Source organism: Monodelphis domestica, chromosome 3 (assembly GCF_027887165.1).
Source record: "Monodelphis domestica isolate mMonDom1 chromosome 3, mMonDom1.pri, whole genome shotgun sequence".
Taxonomy (NCBI): Eukaryota; Metazoa; Chordata; class Mammalia; order Didelphimorphia; family Didelphidae; genus Monodelphis; species Monodelphis domestica.
Window position 1 is genome coordinate 104,084,349 of NC_077229.1, and position 14,700 is coordinate 104,099,048.

General features: G+C 37.6%; 1 protein-coding gene and 1 pseudogene across 5 annotated transcripts in view; both read right to left on the minus strand.

Moving 5' to 3' along the window:
- ARHGAP39 (Rho GTPase activating protein 39) overlaps positions 1–14,700 on the minus strand; it is a 426,284-nt gene that overhangs the window by 191,906 nt on the left and 219,678 nt on the right. The gene's annotated exons all lie outside the window — the stretch shown is intronic.
- Positions 1–14,700, minus strand: part of LOC130458311 (inosine-5'-monophosphate dehydrogenase 2-like) — a 29,911-nt pseudogene continuing 15,211 nt past the window's right edge.

Consider the following 14,700-nt stretch of genomic DNA (forward strand, 5'->3'; position numbering starts at 1 on the left):
TTCTTCATTTCCTTCTCCAAAGAGATTTTAAACTCCTATTGTATTGGAAATGTTCTCCCTCCAGTTCTAATTCTGTAATAGCTATTTTCTAGAGTTGGGGAGAAATACAACTCCCAAATCTCTGGTGATGTAGGTTCTTCTTAAAACACAGTCTTTTAAACTTTGCCAAAATGAATGTTAATACAAAGGAAAGAGCAATGTCTCCAGAATTAGAAGACCTAAGTTCAAATGATATTCATGACAAAATGTCCCTCGGCAAGTCTACACCTCAGTTTCCTCAACTGTAAAATCAAGGAATTGGATTAGGACATCTCTGAAGACTTTTCCAGCTATAGATCTCTGACTGACACATGCATAAGCAGCTTTGTTGACTTAATGAGTCAGTCAATAAATTCTTACAAAGCACCTCTGTACCAGGTTCTGTGCTAAGTACTAGAGATGCAAAGAAAAATAAAAAAATTCCTGCTCTTAAGGTGCTCTCAATCTAATGGAAGAAACAACACATAAAAAAAAGAACTAGGTATTGTAATAGTTAAAATAGTTGAAGCTATAAACTGTAGTGATTAAAATAGTGGAAGAATTAAATTGTTGTAGATAAAAGAGTGGATGAGTAAATTGTGAAAATTGTGACCACAGAAAATGTTTTCACTATAGTGTCTTGCTTTTAAATCAATATATAAGGTGGTCACCAGAGAAATATTCCCAATTATTCAATAAACCCAAGTCAGCTGGGTTTTATAGAGATTTTAATTAATACAAATGTGGAATTAAAGAAAAGGAGAGAAAGAGAGAAAAGGGGGATAATGAGAAAAGGATAGGCCGGCCCAGGGCAGCCCTGGCCAACCCAAGCCTAAGCCTTAAAAGAAAGATCAGCCAGTCCTTAATCACTCACCAAGGATTCTAGTGACACCAGGCCAGCTTCATCTCAGCTGCCTCCACCAGCTCAATCCTAAATCTGCATGTCCCTGAATGAATCTGAGCTCCTATTTAAAGGGAATTTTCTCCTATGTCTCCTCCCCTAAGTTCTCACATCTACCAATCACAGTAGACTTTTTCAAAGGACAGACCATTCTTAGTTCACACCTAAGAAGGCTTTTCTTTTGAGTATCACATCTGAGTAGACTAGAATCTCTGAGTATGTTATCACCTCTTTGCTCCTTGTAAGTTCACAAGTTGCCTGACCTTTATAGGTACTTAGCTTAAGAACTTTTTGCCTTATTATAAGTATGGGTTTAAGTATCTTTCATTGTTCATCAAAGAGTTTACAACTTTATCTTCCCCTAAGGCATGCTTAAGTATGGTGAAGTAGAGTTCTCACATTCCTGATCTAAGTTACTTCATTGTTTAAAGTGGGGAATGGTCTTAACCCAACCTTATGAAGTAGGGTGTGGGAATTTTTAAGGTTCACAGTATAAAAATGCTGCCAAAAGGATATTTGGAGATGATCAAAAGAAAGAAAGCACGAGAATTATGGGAGAAAAGGAAAAGCTTCATGTAGAAGGTAGGATTTTAGCTGGGACTTGAAGGAAGCCAGAAGGGGGAGATGAGGAGGGAGAGAATTCTAGGAATGGGTGATAGTCAGTGAAAAATGTCTGGATAGCCTTTAAGGGAGAATTCTGCCATTCTACTTTCTTTAGGTTCAACAAATAGCATGCACAGTAGGATCTCTCATTTCTGTACTTTTGAATCAACTATGTGACTAGACACACAAGCTTAAAAAAAAATGACTTATCCAAATGACTGATAAACATACAGCTGAAGGGGACATCAGGAGGGCAGACTATGATACAGCAATCTCAACATTAGTAAAACCCCAGAGAACTTAGAAAAATGAAATAATCTGGACCCTATATTTCAGGAAATTATCAAAGAAAATCTCTCTATATTGATAAACACGAATTGAATATGAAGAGAAAGAATCCACAGAATTACTATAAGCTTCCCCAAGGAAGTTTTGCTACATTTGGAACAAATACAGGAAATAGCAAGACACCTTGAGGGAAAGATTAGAGGCAACAATACTGGGCAACTCAAACTACTACCACCATCTTGACCATCATCTTCCCAAATATGCTGATGGAAACAGCCTCACTCCCTATGCCCAATAGCCTTGGGAATGGCAGCACCAAACCACAGGATCTGCTTCCAGACCTGCTCCCATAGCCATCAATGAAGGGAGTAACCATTGTGAATACATGGCCTATCTGCCTTATCACAACTAGCAAAAATTGATAAACAATTGGCACCAAATACATAGCAAACCTGGGAGTAACAGCATCTCTCTGTTCCTGCTTCCAGCTTAGTCTTCATAATCATCACCTGGAAAAGTAATTCTCATAAAGAAGGGGCAAGACATTTCTACAAACTGACAACTAACTGGCACAAAATTAAGGCAAGTCAGTTTAGCTAGAGTAGCAAGGGATGTTGAGAGGCAAGAAGCAGTATGTGCCAGACAAGTCAAACCATTACCACCCTGACCACTATCTCCACCCTGATACCTGATGGAGGAATCTTAGTATCCCAAACCCAAGATCCGTTTAATTGCTGTGATTGCCAAATTCTTTTTCTAAATGTTTACTAACTACTCCTTTAATAATACTGTACATTCGTGGGGTGCTCAGGGAGGAGTAGTATCTCTGGTATGGAGGGCTTGTCGTGCCCTCCTAGGGCAGCACTCCAGCCTCTGACACTCAGCTCTCACTTGTGGCTCCCAGTAGCTGCTAGCATGTGGCAGTGGCCACACTACCGGCAATGGCTTTGACAAGCCGGCTAAACCTTGTGAGGGTAGCCATCGAGTCGTAGACCCCTGGTGAACTAGGGCTTTGCTCACCCAGCATGTGAAGACTGCTTTGGCCAAACAGACGGAAGAAACCAACAAGAAGGTTCAATGGCTGAGAGGGCAACGCAGCAAAGCATTGTGGAGTGCTTAGGGCATGTTGGAGCACAAAAGACAACATGGCCATCCAATGCAGCTGAAGAAGTCTCCAGGTGTAACGACTTTTCGTGCCACTGGACCCAGGCTTCCAACGCCAAGAGAGTGGGACTGTCTCTGTGCATCAACTTTTCCACTTAAATCTCCTTCACACACAAGTGTCTTTGTGCACACACATCACAGATGAAAGCGCACAAAGACAATCATCATCCTCGGTTACCGAAAGACTACTACTACTACAGCCCAGTGTCCTTAGTCATCACCTGGGAAACAATAGGAGATGCAGCCTGGCAAAACTGTTCCTGCAAGGGCTATAGGTACAACAATTGAAGACACAGAAAAGAGAGTTCCTATCTACAAAGTCCTTGGTTCATTCAAATGATTCAGCATCAGAAACTGATATTTTATTAGTAGAAATGATATTAAAGTAGAACATTAATATCATCTTTGCCACTATGTCCAAAGGACCATGGAATGTAACCATCTAAGAGCTTAATTCTAACTGCTGCCTCTCCCTCTAGAAGAACTCTCTAAGAGCAGGGACTGCCTTACTTTTCTATTTTCCATAGTGCTTAGCAGGAAGTACTTAATAAATGCTTGACTCATTCATTCATCAAGGAATTTTATATGATCTTATATTCATAAGAGACCTCAGAGTCTTTGACCAAAACCTTTAAAGACCCAGTTTTCTCTGAGTCACATGTGAAAAATGAGAGGGTCAGACTAAATGATCTTCGAGGCCCCTTCAGTTCTAAATATGAGCCTTGGGGGACAAGGACTATATTTACTCTAAACTATTCTGCACATGGTATGCAGTTAATAAATATCTGAAGAATAAATGAACATACAATTTCTACTGAGACTAAAGGAAGACTCATCTCTTTATACTTCTACCTATTTTGCTGATTGTGGGGTTCTACACACAGATCCAAGGCTGCTTTTTCCCCTTACATCTGAGGTATATGAAAATATATTCTTTAACCTCTAAATTTGCTGCTCCACCTTTTCCCCTTGATGACTCTGAGTGCATATGGATGTGTGTGGGTACAACAAGCTGAGGAGTTTGGGCATTTTGACTCCAGAATTCAAGGCACCAAAAGTAGGTCAGTGAATCTTTTTCCATAGACCTTTGATCCTTTTTCCAAAACTGGAACAACTTTTATTTTCACACTTTTCCTGATTATTATTTTTTCCCCATGGTTATATGATTCATGCTATCTCCCTCTCCTCTTCCCTCCCCAATCCTGGAGTTGACAAGCAATTCCACTGGGTTATACATGTATTATTACTCAAAACATATTTTTGTATTATTCATTTTTATAAGAGTAATCTTTTAAAACCAAAACCTCAAATCAAATACCCATATAAACAAGTGATAAACCATATTTTTTCTTCTTCATTTTTACTCCAACAGTTCTTGCTCTAACTGTAAAACCAAAACCTCAAATCAAATACCCATATAAACAAGTGATAAACCATATTTTTTCTTCTTCATTTTTACTCCAACAGTTCTTGCTCTAACTGTGGATAGCATTCTTTCTCATAAGTTCCACAGAATTGTACTGGATCATTGCATTGCTATTATAGCAAAGTCTATTACATTTGATCTTCCAATAATGTTTCAGTTACTGTGTATAATGCTCTCCTGAATCTGGTTATTTCATTCTGCCTCAGTTCATATAGGTCTTTCCAGTTCTTTATGAAATCATACTTCTCATCATTCCTTATAGTACAATAGTATTCCATCACCATCATATACCATAATTTATTCAGCAGTTCCCCAATAGAGGGAAGTCCCCTCAGTTTCCATTTTTTTTTTGCCATCACAAAAAGTGCAGCTATAAATATTTTTGTACAAACAGGACCTTTCCCATTAAAAAAAATTTTCTTTGTAAATATTTTTGTTCCCATTTAAAAAAATCTCTTTGGGGTAAAAACCTACTAGTTGTATTGCTAGATCAAGTGGCATGCATTTTTTAAAAGCCCTTTGACCACAATTCCAACTTGGCTTCCAGAATGGTTGTATCAGTTCACAATTCCACCAGCAAAGCATTAGTGCCCCAATTTTGCCACATCCTCTCCAACATTTATTATTTTCCTTTACTGTCATATTGGCCAATATTCTAGGTGTAAGGTGGTACCCTCAGAGTTGTTTTGATTTGCAATTCTATAATTGGGGGATTTAGAACATTTTTTTTTCATAAGATTGATAGTTTTGATTTTGTCATCTAAAAACTGTCTATTCATATCCCTTAACCATTTTTCAGTTGGGGAATGACTTAGTTTCTTATAAAATTGACTTAATCCTTTATATATTTGAGACTATATTGGAGACCTTCATCAGAGAAATTTGTTATAAAAATTTTTTCCCAGTTTGTTGCTTCTCCTTCTAATTTTGATTGTATTAGTTTTGTTTGTATAAAACCTTTTAAATTTAATATAATGGACATTATTCACTTTACATCTTATAATGTTCTCTAACTCTTGCTTGGTCTAAATTCTTCCCTGCTCCATAGATCTGACAGGTACACTATTCCACATTCACCTAATTTATTTATGAATATCCTTCTTTATATTTAAGGCTTATACCCTTTTAGAATTTATCTTGGTATAGGGTGCGAGATATTGATTTAAATTTAATTTTTGCCATTCTATTTTCCAATTTTCCTCAGCAATTTTTGTCAAATAGTGAGTTCTTATCCCCAAAGCTGGGATTGTTGGGTTTATCAAACTCTAGATTGCTGAGGTCATTTACCCTTAGTCTATTCCATTGATCCATGTTTCTATCTCTTAGGCAGTGTGAATTTTAAAACTACTCCACCCTACTCAGAACGTACTTTAGAAGATCTGATTTGGCTATCTCCTGATTAGTAACAATGGAGATACTTGGTTTAACAGAATCAAGTCTTGGGAACTCTACATTTCTCCACCCTACTTAGTTTAACGAGTTCAGGAATGTCTACACCATACTCAAGGATTAAGTTTCTGAGAAAATGGCCTTCAACAGACATGTGCAGAAACAGCAGACAGACCCCTGGGCTGTCCTAAGTCAAGCTAAGCTATCATTGGTACAGATGAGACGCAGGAAAGTAAAACCATCTATATAGGGCAAGTCACTTGCTCTCTTTGGGCTCTTTTCCCAGAGAGGCGTCTCTGGCTGGCAGCGTGCTAAGCATTCCGACATCTTGGCATGGTGGCACCTATTTGTCTGGGTTTTGGCGGTGAGTTTTTCCTTGAGCTAATTCAGGTTCAGGCATCTTGGCTGAGTCTTGGAGTTCAGGCTGATTCCTTCCTCTTTCACACTCCAAACCTTTACTTTCTAGATCCCCTAATCTTCCTGCCCAGTACAAGACAGGCGGGAGAAAATCCTACACCCTTTCCTTCTCCCTTCTTCTTAATTTCTTTCCACTATGTTAATTAAATCACCATAAAATTTCAGACTGACTTGGGTATTTTTATTTTACTATTTGGGATATCCATGGCAACCAATTATTAATAAAATTTAGGTCACAACGCTAACATTATCCTTTACACAAGTACCAAATTGTTTTGATGATCACTGCTTTGTAGTACAGTTTAAAATCTGGTACTGGTAGGCCACCATCCATCACTTTTTTTCTATTAGTTCCCTTGATATTCTTGATCTTTTGTTCTTCCAGATGAATTTAATTATTACTTCTTTTAGTTCTATAAAATGGTTTTTTGCTAGTTTGTTTGACAGATATGGCACTAAATAAGTCATTTAATTTAGGTAGGATTTTAATTTTTATTATATTAGCTCATTCTACCCATGAGCAATTAATGTTTAGTCAATTGTTTAGATCTAGTTTTATTTGTGTGGAAAGTGTTATGTAGTTGTGTTTGTATAATTACTGTGTTTGTCTTCTTTGCCTGGTTTTTTGACATTTTCATAGCAACACAAATGTAGAGCTAGAAGGAACTTAAGAGAGCATCTAGAGTGACCTCATATTACAGGTGAGGAAATTTTCCCAGTTTTCTTCCATTTAAAATATAAATACTTTCATTCAGTTTCTTCAGCAGTGGATTCATCAGAAACCCTCACTTGTCATTAATACTTTCAATTCAAAAGGATTAGCATGGGCAGCTGGATAGCTCAGTGGATTGAGAGCCAGGCCTAGAGATGGGAGGTCCTAGGTTCAAATCTAGCCTCAGACACTTCCCAGCTGTGTGATCCTGGGTAAGTCACTTAATCCCCATTGCCTAGCCCTTACCTCTCTTCTGCCTTGAAGCCGATACACAATATTGACTACAAGACAGAAGGTAAGGGTTTAAAAAAAAAGGATTAGCAATATTGATATTTACTATCAATCCAAGTAATAAAATCTACACCAATGTGTTATTGGCACTTTTGGCTAAACCTATCCCAAAGAGAAGCACTGTCTCCTAATAATGCTGGAAGAGAAATCAACTCCTTATCAACGGGGAATACACCTAGGTTGGGAGGCAAATGTGGAGTACAATGCTGTAACTGGAGTCACAATTGAATTTAAATCTCACTTCTGACACTTACTAGCTTTTTTGGTGCCAGCCAAATAGCTTAATCTTTTAGCCTCAATTTATTTATTTAGAAATGGGGATAATAATTATATCTCTGTTATAGAGTTTCTGTGAGGATCAAATGAAATAATATAGGAAATGTACTTTGGAAATTTGAAGTGCAATGTAGAAACACTATTGATGATGACAGTAACAACAATGATGATAAGAAAGGATTTACTAGCATTTATCCAAACTTTCACCCTATCTCCCTGTTTCATGCACAATCTAGATTAGAGCAAAGAATTGCTATTTAATCTGTGTCCTGGGGCTGCTCCTGATAGGTAATCCTCAATATTTATGTTAGTTTCACATGTTAGTGCCTTGCTTCAATGAAATGGATAAATCTAGGAAGGATGGTGTAAGAGAGGAAATCAGACCAAGTATGACCAAGGAGCAACCCAAATGGGGGAAGGGCAAGGAAGACCCAAGATTCCAGGAAAAGAACAGATGAGCTGTGAATATTCAAAAACTGTTACTTCACTTCTTGGGAGCGCTCTTGGAGTGGATGGTCTGAGAGGAAGCCTCTGATACAAAGAGCTTCTCTGGACATGGACCACTGTGAATTTTAGATTTACTTCACTCTGCTTAATGTAAGTGTTGAGAAGGATGGCCTATGATTGACATGTGCTATCAAGTGACAAATCAGAAACAATTGACAGACCTCCTGGTCTGTCCTAAGCTACCATTGGTACATGTGAGACGCAGGAAGTGATGTAAAAAATGGTCTATATATTTTGTGTCACTTCCTCTTTTGGGGGCTCTTTTTGCGGAAAGGTGGCTCTGGCTTTTGTGGTGGAGAGGTGGGGCTTTTGTGGTGGAGAGGTGGCTGGTGGCAGCGTGCTGAGCATCTTGGCATCTTGGCGTGGCTGCAGCTATAGTCCGGGTTTGGTGGTGAGCATCCTTGATGCAATACTGGGAGAAGCTTAGTAGCGTAGTTCAGGTGAGGTGTCTTCCCTGAGCTCTCTTGGAGTTTAGGTTGATTCCTTTTTCCTTTACCTTTCCTAAAACGCCATCCTCCTAGGAGGCCCCTAATCTCAGAGGAGGCCTCCTCAATGCAAGGTCTCTGAACTCCCCTTGGCTCAGGCTAGGCCAGAGAAATCCTATACCCTTTTCCCTCTCTCTTCTTCTTAATTCCTTTCCTCTATATTAATTAAATCACCATAAAATTCCCAAACTGACTTGGATATTTTTATTGGGATTTGAATTAATCCCTGGCGACCATAAGGATAATATATTAGTCAGAACCCCTAAATTACCCCTTACACCACTTTTTAGTGAACCTCAAATTCTTTTGGTTCCTGCTGAAGATGATAAAAATAGATTGGGATTTTTGAGAAAAGCCATCTACTAAAGAAGATCCTCTCTATCCCCCAAAATTGTCCTTGAATTTCATCTTACGACTAGATTAGATCAGGAGGAAGGACAGCCCCACAACTGACCCAAAAGAGGGTCAGGCAGACAGCCTGAATCCTCAGGATCTTGGGGGTGGGGGGAAGGTCAGTTGTTAGCTCATAGGGATTCCCATTTCCCACTTTCTTCATTCAACAACCCCATTCTCCCTGCCTTGTGTGTCCCCTAAAATAAAGTTAGGGGACCAAGGCTTGGAAAGAAATCTTATTCTTTCTCCTCAAAGAGAATCAGCTCCAAATCAGACTGTAGAGGTGACTCAGGTCCAAAGGGAGAAAGAGGGCAGTTGGGAGATTGGGATATCCAGGGGCAAGAGAATTATTCTGCTCTCCTACAGCAGCCAGGAACGGGGGGTGGGGGGTTGTGGGGGAGAGGGACAGGGACGAGGGTCTATTCTCTAGGACCTTCTCTTTCAGTCCTTAACCTCCACAGTTGATCTAATATCTGAATTCTATCCCTCTTGAAGACAGTTTGTGCTATCTTCCCCCAAGGGGAGGAGAAGGGAGGATCAATCTCCTTTCTCCATTCTTTAGCTCCTTCACATCTCTCTCTCTCTAGTTCATCAGGGAAAGTGTGAGTGACCCCACTCTGCTCCTATATTACATGGGAATATCCCCCAACCCCCATTAACTTTTTATTTGTGCCAAGCACCATAAGGAAAAGCTTTACAAATAGCATTTCCTAAGAATCTGAGGTCAGATCTGAACTGAAGTCTTCTTGATTATTGGTCTAATGTTCATTCCATTGTATTACCTAGCCACTTATGGTTAACAGAGCTGCCGTAAAAAGGTGTTTGGTTGTTTTGTTTTTTTTTTTTTAATCTAAAATTGGTCAAAAGTTCTTCCCCCCCCTAAAACACAATAGAAGCAATATACAATATTGGTACAATAGGAAAATAAGGGATTTAGTTAGAGATTCTGGGTTTAAGTTCCAGGTCAGGCAATAATAATTTGATCTTGGTTAAATAGCTAAATCTTTTAAAGTCACAGTCTCTCCATCTGTAAAATGAGGATATTACTTGCACATAGCTTGCACTGTAGAGAAGCATAGCAATATAAATATGAATGATATTTTTGAACTGGTATACTCATTTTTAATATTATCTTTAAAACATCTATTGCTGTCATTTTGAATACATTTCTTTCTTCTCCTTTATCCCCTGAAACATCCTTTCAAGAAAAATTAAAAGAGAGGGGAAAACCACTTTAGTAAAACTAAATTGTGACTGACAGTATTTGCAATATTCCATATCCACAACATAGATTCTTCCTACATCTCTGCCAAAGGGCATTTTCTCAACTCTTCTCCAGAGAGAAACTTAGTCATTACTAATGCACATAAATAAAATCTATTATAATTATCTGTTTATAGTTAACAACACTGGATTTGGCAGTTGAGGACTTTAGTTTAAGGTGAATTGTAATGTTTACTTTCTGTATGACCTCAGCAGGAAAGTAAGTTATTTAATGTCTTCCTACTTTGTCTTATTCTGAAAATGAAAGAGTTAGATTTAGTGACTCTCATGGTTTATTCCAGCTCTACTTCTATGATACTTTCTTTCTTTTAAATGTCTCTTTTTTTATGTCTTGGTAGTTGAAAAGGCACTGATGACCTTTCATCCTTAGATTTCATGAACTCTCACTCATCTCATGTGACCTGAAAAGGCCTCCTATAGGAAGTCTTTCCTGATTCCCTAGATGCTCATTATCTCTACCTCCTTAATTATAATGTATTTACTTGTATAAATGTTCCATTCTTCCTTAAAGAAAAGGGACTGGTACTTCAAGGTTGTTGGTTTCTTTTGTTTTTTTTAAGAGAAGGAGATAAGTGGACAATGTCTTTGTATCTTCAGCACTCAGTACAATCTCTTCTACACAGCAGGCATTTAGTAAATATTTTACTTATTTTTATTTCAATCATATAAATTTAAGAGGCATTATATTAAGAAAAACATTTACATATACTTTTAAAGATCACAAAGTACTTTACATTTTTTTCACATTTAATCCTGAAAACAACCCTAAAAGGCAAATACTATTTTCTTTATGTAGAAAAGTAAACTGGAGGCTAAGAAAGTGACTTGTTCAGGATCATAGACTTAAGCAAGTGTTGAAGGCAGAATTTGAACTTAGGTCTTCATGACTCTGGTAGCTAAGTGGCACTGTGTATGGAATGCAAGGACTGAATTAGGAAGAGTCATCTTCCTGAGTTCAAATTTAGCCTCAGACATTTACTAGCTGTGTGACCCTGGGCAAGTCACTTAACAATATTTGTCTCAGTTCCTCATCTGTAAAATGAGCTAGAGAAGGACATGGCAAACCACTAAATTCCTTTGCCAAGAAAACCCAAATGGGATCAAAAAGAGTTGAACCTGAACTGAACAATAATTTCATGACTCTAAATCCATGATCCCATAATTTCAAATTCAACAACCAGCTATTTCTCATTGGTATGAATCATATAGAGAATAATAGCTCCTCCTTCACTATTTGTTCTACCTTTTGTAGGATGAAATTATTAGCTTCTTTGCTTTTGGCAGAGAAAAGAACTCTGGAAGATATCCAGATAACTGAATTCTCATACTGCTATTATATCATGCCTCTTTTGCAAGTTTGCAATCTGTTTCCCAAATTTATCAATTTCATCTTTTTGCTCAAATGATCTTTAGTGTACTCTAATGAAAATACAATTTCTATATCTGTCTCCATTAATCTTTTTCCACATGCTTCCTATATTATCCTGATTAATTCCTGCATTTCCTCACATGGGCATACTTTAAGGTATAATGCTCCTCTTGTTTCCTACTTCATCTGTTCTATTTTTTAAAATTTAGGTATATCTTTGCAGTTGTGATTACCTCCAGGGTTGCTGTGAAGATCCGATGATATTATGTGCCTAAACTAATTTGTAAACATTAAAATGTTGAATAAATACCAGCTTTATAACCCTACAAATCCTTACAAATACTTATGAAAACAAATTTGGCTCCATATATTAGAATCCCAAAAGTTTACCCTGTTTGGTACCCATACATTCTAGGTTTAGAATAGATATCTGAAGTCACAGGTTTTATGACTGGGAACTTTCCTGGATTTAGTCTCCTGGTATTTCTTATACTATTCTTCTACTTACCTAGTAGCTATTTCCTATATGGTATCTATTGTAACACTGCAATTATACACAGGCAGTTTTCCTACTCACAAATCTTTTAAATTTAAAAGCCTTTTAATAAAATTAACAAGAAACAAACAAACATTTTTATAAGACCTTCTAACATAAACTCTATCCCTGGCCAAAAGCCCAACATTCCTCTATTTTAAGCCACAGTTCAAATACCATCTCCATAACCAGCTATTTACTTTCTCAAATCTGCTTCTGTCTTCTGAAGGCCTTGTCATCAACAGATGGCAGTGATGACAGCCCTCAATGCTTGTGCCCACAGTCATCATTTTCTTTCCTCAGACGTTGTAATCCTTAGCCATGTTTGCTCCTTTCTTTCTGTCTGTAGCATCTGCTCCCAAGTGAACTGTCAGAAGTTCAGAAGAACTAAGTAGTAGTGAGTGGGTAGTTGTCATCCAATATGACATGTGTTGGAAGTACACATGCCTCAGAAAAGACAGCTGCTACTCTATGGATCATGTCAAGTGGACAAACCACTGCCCTGGTACTCTTATCACTAACCAGTAGCATGCATTTTTTTATCTGACTCTTTTTGGATGATCTCTCTTCTGGCACTACTTGTGGACCTACCACACCTTCCTTTGGAAGACAAGCAGTTATTTCTCTCTCAGAGGGTCCAAGTCCTTTACTTTCTGAGCACAGATCTCATATTTATTACTTACTGCTAAGTGTTCAGTGATGCTTCTCTTTGTTCTCTATCTTCTTGCACTCACAAATAGCTTAATACAAATTGGAACTTTCCTCTGCCTCTTTAGTTCATTTATCTGTATGATCAAGACCTTCCATTTTTTCAAAAACCAAAAGTTCACTTCTCCTTGATAACCAGTGGAAAAGATACTGACTTTGAAGCCAGGAAGCTCAAGTTCAAATCCTATTTCTGTGACTTTCTATCTGGGTGACCTCAGAAAAGTCATTTAACTTCTCCAGCCCTCAGCTTCTGAAGGTGTCTTTTCCTAATCCCCTCTCCAGCTTAGCAAGCTTTCCTCTATCAAATTTACCTCCATCTACTCTGCTAATACTGTAGGTTTACTTAATTATTTCTGATATCATTAAAGGCAGGGATTGGTTGTTTTTTGTTTGTTTGTTTGTTTGTTTGTTTGTTTTTTTGCCATTCTTTGGATCCCTAGTTCTTAGCACAGTGCCTCGTACTTACTAAGAGCTTAAGAGACAAATGACTTTTACCTGATTAATTTCAAGATCCCATCTAGTTATAGAATGACAGACAGAAAGCAAACATTCATTAAATGCTTACTATAGGTATGATAGTGTCTATTTAGTAGGCACTATAGAAATACTTATTCTCTTCCCTATCCTTTCCTTAATATGTGCCAGACACATCTCATTTTATCCTTATGATAACCCTAGGTGGGGGTTGCTATTATCTTCATTTTATTTTATTTTAAATTTTATTTTATTATTTAATTAAAATTTTCCATGGTTCCATGATTCATGTTCCTTCTCTCCCCTCCTTCTACTTCCCTCCCATAGCCAACATGCAATTCCACTTAGTTTTACATGTCATTGTACTATCCTCATTTTTTATATAAATTGAGGCAGAGATTAAGTGGCTTGTCCAGAGTCATAAGTTAAGTGTCTGAGACTAGATGTAGGTTTTAGTGTTCCAAGCTCCAAGTCCAGGGGTTTCTAACCATTGTACTACCCAGATGCATCTAAACCGACTGTCTTTGACTTTCCCTTCTATAAGACTGACTGGCCTGCATTTTTGAGCATAGATAACAGTAACTTGGCAATGGTAAAAAGATAAGTAATACACAGAATGTTTTTTAAATGAATAAATTTATTTTTTCTATCTTATTTCAAAAATGGGAAACAATACTAAGGGAAAGTTATATTTCTGTGTTTAATTTTTTTCACATCATCCATAAATAATGTACTGTTTCAGAAAGGCAATTATGAATCCAGTCTCCATCCAATTTCTTACAGTAAATGGCAAAGGGATAATTAGGTTGTTTGTAAAGTCTACCACTAACATTAATTCCATTCCCAAGAAATATCTCCAACAACAAAAAGTTCAAATACAAGATGGGACCATAATATTGTGTCACTAATGAGGAATTCTTTTTACAATATCCAGCTTTTTATTGAAAAAACTAGAGGGAGAGGTGAGAGGCAGAAAAACAAAACAAGGTCACTTCTCAGAAGAGCCACTTCTCTTATGAATGGAGTCCATGAACACTGTCTTTCACCTGTGTGGATGACATCCTCTTCTCAAGTTTCAGTTCCCTTGAATACATCATGGCTCTGACTTGAATTAGACACTTGGCACCCATATCTTAGCAGAAGTGCTGGATGCCAGCAATCAAGTAAGGAACAACTTTGCGGATGGACCCTTTCTTTTGCACAATCCTGGATACCCTGAGAGGTTATGGGTAGATATATTAAGAGACCAAAAGCAGGGATTAACTTTGAAGGTATAAAGCAAAAAGCAACTGAAATACCAACTTCATTCCTTAACCATATCACTGAAGCTGCCAAGACATACCTGAACATGGATGTTTTGAAAGAGGGAACAACAGTACATATAAAAGAATCTTCGTGAAAAATGCTATCCCTAAGATAAAACTATTTTTCAAAAATAACTACCCTGATTGGGAGGAGGT